The sequence below is a fragment of the Engystomops pustulosus genome, chromosome 1 (genome assembly GCF_040894005.1).
Source record: "Engystomops pustulosus chromosome 1, aEngPut4.maternal, whole genome shotgun sequence".
Classification (NCBI taxonomy): domain Eukaryota; kingdom Metazoa; phylum Chordata; class Amphibia; order Anura; family Leptodactylidae; genus Engystomops; species Engystomops pustulosus.
In genome coordinates this window covers 20,961,614-20,967,930 of record NC_092411.1, presented here as the reverse complement: position 1 = coordinate 20,967,930, position 6,317 = coordinate 20,961,614, and positions in this window count along the sequence as shown.

Below are 6,317 nucleotides of genomic sequence, written 5' to 3'. Positions count from 1 at the left end.
GTCCCCCAGGCATAGCTCCATCAGTCTCTAGAATGTGGCAGGTGCATTGTTTAGTCCAAATGGCATGCGCAGGAACTCAAACAGCCCCATAGGGGTAACAAAGGTTGTTTTCTCCTGATCCTTTTCAGCGATTGGCACCTGCCAGTACCCACTAGCCAAGTCCAGTGTAGAAAAGTATTGAGCACGCCCCAGTGCTGCCAACGAATCCTCAATGCGGGGAAGTGGGTAGGCATCTCTTACTGTGCAAGCATTAAGACGTCTGTAATCCACACAGAACCGGAGGGTCCCATCCTTTTTCTTCATTAACACAATTGGAGAAGCCCATGGGCTCTTGCTGGGACGGATGACCTCCTTCTCTTGCATTTGTTTTAACATGGCCTTGACCTCTTGATACAGGGCTGGAGGAATCTGTCGGTAACGCTGCCTGATTGGGTGAGCATCCCCAGTTGGGATCTCATGCTGTACTGTCTGTGTAAGGCCAAAGTCTGCCTCATGTAGGGAGAAAGCACCCAGGTGGGCGGCTAGGACTGAGGATAGTTTGGACTTCTCTGCTGTGGTCAACCCCGTCCCCTTCACACTTCATTCAGGATTTTCTCAGCTGAGAGGGGGTGGTTCTCTGCCCTCACTTGGCACAGGGTGACTACTCCCGCTTCTGTCCCACTGACCTCCAGTTCCCATGCAGACTGACCTGAGAACTGTACTTCTTGTACTGGATACACTTCTGCCATGTGCTCTCGGGGTGGCAACGTCACTACATGGTCATTCACGTTCATTACCCGAACCAGGACACCGCCATCTTGCACATCGCACAAGGTGCGGCCCACAGCTACTCCTTCCAATAGTAGACTGGGTTCCACCATCACTGTAGTACCTTGTAACTTTAGTCCCGTGCCTACAGGCAGTGGAACCAGCAACTCATGTCTTGCCGGCACACGTAATGCTCCGGAATGGGGTACTCTTATGCTTCCCAGTCGGCCAGTAACTCCTTCCAGCTCTGCCTTGATCCGGCACTGTCTAAAAGCTCTCTGTAAAGCTCTGTGGGGTGGACGATTATCAGGAACATGTTTCCAATATTTTGGCCCCAACTCACGAGCCATGAGTCCATCAAGGGCTTGCAACTCATTCATGCCAAGGATAACTGGAACCGAGAGTCCATGGTGTTCTGCACTACCACTACACCTTTACCTTTCACCATACGACCCCAGATCTCTATGTCAGCTTGCATGACTCCCAGGGTTTGGATCGGAAGGTTATTGGCTGCTTTTAAGTTCACCCACGATGCGCTGTCTTTATACATATTAGTTGAGAAATGTCTTTCAAATGCTGCCCGGGCCAGGGTTGTAACTTGGGAGCCTGTGTCCACTACTCTACTCCGTTTAACTTGGCTCTGACCACCGGACTCTCACCAACTAAGTCCTGGACTTCTAACAGGGGGCATAACTTCATGCTGCCTCCTGCGGTTTGCCCCACAACCGCAGGCGGATCTAAAGTTTAAATCCCCGGAGTTGGCAACAGCACCCCGTTGCAGACAGTTCCTGGCTATATGGCCTACTTCACCACATTCCCAACACTTCCGTCTGCTTTTGTTCCTGTTTACGGTACCTTGTTCTCTTGTAGCTCTATTTCTACCACTTTCCTGGTTATGCTGCATCAGCCCGCCATTTTGGGTACACAGTGTCTCTTTAAGGTCTCGAAGTGCTTCCTCCAGAGAATTTAGCCTGAACTCCAATGTCCTCTCTCGAACGGGTGCTACCTGGATCTGCATTACACCAGGAGTTGCTTCACACTCTCTCCTCTCTCTCTAGCGTGATGGCTTCTTTCAATACTTGTTGGAGGGTGAGGTGAGGATCTAGCTTTACACGCTCTCTCAGAGTTCTCCGCAGTGGCTGGCTCCTCATGCCTAATAGGAATTGATCTTGCATCACTAGCTCTGTGTTTGTGAAGGATGCTGCACCCGCTACTTCTTTCTTTTCCAAAGCAGCCATAAGCTCCCGCAGACTATTTGCATACTGAGATAATGTCTCATTCTCTTTCTGGTAACATGAGAAGAATCTTTTCCTCAATACTGCTTCCGAAGTCACATCCCCATACACGTCCTCAAGAAGAGACAGAATCTGCTCAAACCTTTCTCTTTGGCGCGCTGGACGCAACATCACTGTTTTTCGGGCCTCTCCCTCCAGTGTACTGAGTGCCAATTCTGCTTTTAGATGCGGGGCTATATTACACAGTCGAGCCACCCCTTCAAGTCTTTCCTTCCAGTCTTCCAGAGAAATGTTTTCCCCATTGAACTTGGGCAGGTGGCTCAATAGTGCTCCCACTGGGACTGTGTGTTGGGCGGAAGTAACTCTGTCATTCGCCATGTCTGTCTCCATCCTGCCGACTACGCCAGATGTAATGTTGCCGGGGAGACAACAGACAACGTACTGAATATAACAATAAACTTTACTGAACTAGTAATGAATACAGAAAATGTCCATATAATGTAGATAATAATGAAGATGGATTTCCTTTAGCCTCAATGCAGGAACCTCGGTCTTTCTTCAGCTACACGCTTGCGGGACGGGAGACTCCCTCTCCGTCCACGCTGTCCAAAGACCTCACCTGCAGACTGTTCTTTTCTGGTGCTCACCACCAGAGTTCTGGCCACAGTACTTTCTCTCCTTAGTACAAAGTAGGGGCTTATATCTTAGGCAGGAGCCCACAGGCACACCACCACTTCTGCCTCTTATCAGCTCCTCTGACCTCTCGCTCTGAATCACTTCTTTTTCCTGCTCCTTCCAGAATCTCCACTTCTGTACTCTGGTGCCACCTACTGGACAAAGATCCACACTGCAGTCCCTTGTTACACTGCCCTCCTGGACACCAGGCCTTGCTCCAAGAGTCTCCGCAGTCTCACAGTGCGTGCAGATGCCTCACACCTGCCTGCTGCCATTCCTGAGCAAGCTCTGTACTGCTGGTAGCCCCATCCCCAAGCTGAAACACTTTTAAGAGACGGTCCTGGCACTTGCTGGTCTTGGGCACCCTGGAGCCTTTTTGGCAACAATGGAACCTCTCTCCTTGAATTCCTTGATGATGTGATAGATTGGTGACTGAGGTGAAATCTTTCTAGCTGTGATACTCTTCCCTGTTAGGCCAGTTTTGTGCAGTGCAATGATGACTGCACATGTTTCTTTAGAGATAACCATGGTTAACAGAAGAGAAACAATGATGCCAAGCACCAGCCTCCTTTTACAGTGTCCAGTGGTGTGATTCTTACGTAATCATAACAGATTGATCTCCAGCCCTGTCCTCATCAGCACCCACACCTGTGTTACAGGAGCAATCACTGAAACCATGTTAGCTGCTCCTTTTAAGGCGCCTGCAATGAAGTTGAAATGTGCTTTGGGGGAAAAAGTTCATTTTCTAGGCAAATATTTACTTTGCAATTAATTGCTGTTAAGCTGATCACTTTTTATAACATTCTGGAGTATATGCAAATTGCCATTATAAAACCTGATGCAGTAGACTTTGTAAAACTTAACATTTGTATCATTCTCAAAACTTATGGCCATGACTGTACATGGGTCGTTACCAACCACAACAAAATTACGCACGTCTTTTCAAACTACAAGGAACAGATCCGTGCATGGCTACGTCAAGCCCCACAGTTTTTTGACAATATTGAATCATGGGTTGAAAAAATTATCTTGGGGAATAAAAACAGATGTGTATAGGATGTGTTCACAACACTTTGAACATGATAGTTATTTCTACAAAGGAACAAAGCGAAGGCTACGTCCAGATGCGGTTCCATGTTTGACATTCCAGATCGAATTCCATCCTCATGCCGTAAAAGTCAAGAAACGCAACATCAAGCACCTATTTCCCAAATAACCACTAAAAAAAAAGTTACCAATTGTTAGGACCGGACCAAATCTCTGTTCCAACCCCTGTGATAGAAGTGGGGGACACTATTATTATGGAGATGCCCTTCGTAATGTGTCATGAGGTAATGGAACAAAATCCAGGAAGTCTGGCAATCCAAGGAACACCCACAATACTGCATCAAGCGTCAAAATCTGTAGAGACACAGAATGTGCAGTCATGACTGAACCAGTGTATATTTATAATAGGCCGTCCATTTCTAAAATAAAACAATGTAGTATTGTCATACAATGTGATCTAATTACTGAAAAAACTTTGTTAGATCCAAAATCCAACTCCCGCTTCCCCGGTTTTGAACCCACATTCTACAATTGAAAAAATCATACAAATTGAACAAACAAAATCACAAAAAGAATTGAAATGGCCACAAAAGGGTTGTAAAAGGAAACTCGCTGAATCTACCACAGCAATGCAATCAGACAATCCTCCACTGTCTTCTACCCCTTTGAAAGGATCAATTGTATCAACTAACTCTTCACTTTTACATTTAGTTAGTCCAATAACAGAAACTGCCTCTAAATCAAAGAACCTAAGGGCTGTGACCCAAAATTGTTACAAGCGACATCTCCAACATGGAACAACCTCAAGTTATTTTTTTGAGGACTTCATCACAAAGAAACATTTCATCTGACTTTGAAGATATATTTGAAGAAACGTTCCCCAGTGCCCACCAACAGGATACTTCCTTCCATCTTTCTAATGTTGCAGAGGAGAGTGAAGAATAAAGTTGCTTTTCTGATAGTGAAGACACAGGGGCACATTTACTTACCCGGTCCATTCACAATCCCGCGGCGCGTTGTCCAACGTTGATTCGGAGCTTGCCGGGATTCACTAAGGTTGTGCACCCGATATCCAGTAGGTGTCACTGCTGCTCTGAAGACCCCTGGAGTTCACCTTCTTTGTCCCAGTGTATGTGAGTGCTTAATCTTGCAACACAATTTTTTTTTAAATTTCGTGGTTTTTCCGAATCCGTGGGGTTTTCCAACGGACACGCCCCTGATTTCTGTCACGTGAAAGCCCGTGCCGATGCACCACAATCCGATCGCGTGCGCCAAAATCCCGGGCAAATTCAGTGGAAATCGCCGGGAAACCAGATGAAAGTGTGCTTTAGTAAATGAGCCCCAATGATGGAAGTCAAAAGCCAAAAAATTGTAGGATTTACAGTTTAACAGCTAATACCTCCTGCTACCTTAGTTTCACTTGAAAAAATTGCTTTTGAGCAGACTTTATGCTCTTTGATAGAACAAGGAGTCAATGTAGGAATAATAGCTACAGATCGCCATGTAGGAATTCGTAAACTTATGCGAGAAAATTATCAACACATTAGGGCAGATTTACTTACCCGGTCCATTCGCGATCCAACGGCGCATTCTCTGCGGAGGATTCGGGTCCGGCCGGGATTCACTAAGGTAGTTCCTCCGACGTCCACCAGGTGGCGCTGAAGTTCCCTGAAATGCACTCAAGTTCACCGGCCTATACCTAGTGAAGGTAAGTGCAAGTCTCGCGACACTTTTTTTTTTTAAATGCGGCGGTTTTTCCTAATTCGTTGGGTTTTCATTCAGCCACGCCCCCCGATTTCCATCGCGTGCATGCCAGCGCCGATGCGCCACAATCCGATCGTGTGCGCCAAAATCCCGGGGCAATTCAGGGGAAATCGTCGCAAATCGGAAATATTTGGGTAACACGTAGGGAAAACGCGAATCGGGCCCTTAGTAAATGACCCCCATTATTCATGAATTTGATGTTTGGCATTTGGCAAAATCTGTTGGGCAAAAATTGCTTGCAGCCTCTAAAGTTAGATCCTGTTCATCAATTTCAGCCTGGATTGGCCCAGTAAAAAATGACTTGTGGTGGAGTTCAAGAAACTGTGAGGGCAATCCAGAACTATTGGTTGAAAAATGGCAAACATGTGTTAAACAAAAATGAGTCCGATGGGCAACTATACCATCAGTGTTGCCATCCTACATTGCCCCAGACAACTAAATGGCTACAAGAAGAAAGTGCTGCCCATGTCAAATTTAAATCTGTGATAGAACATAGTTTTCTTTTGAGGGACATTCAACATCTCTCAAACACAGGAGTCCTAGAAGTATTTCACACCAGTGTTTTAAAAAATAGACCAAAAAGGGTGCATTTTTATTAAGATTCTATGGGGCCAGAACTCAATAGACCACAATGAAAATGTTGGCAGATTGCAGGCAAATCTGACCGGCAGGTTTGGCGATGGAACAGCGGAAGAACAACACAAAGACATTGCATTGAATATTCCGAGGCTCATAAGGCGTGGGTAGTGGAAAGTAGAAGGTACTTTATGAGCCAAAATCAAGTCAACTTGCGAGAGCCATCAACAACGATGTGCTATTGTTCTTGGCCGGTGAAAAAAATTTGGAATG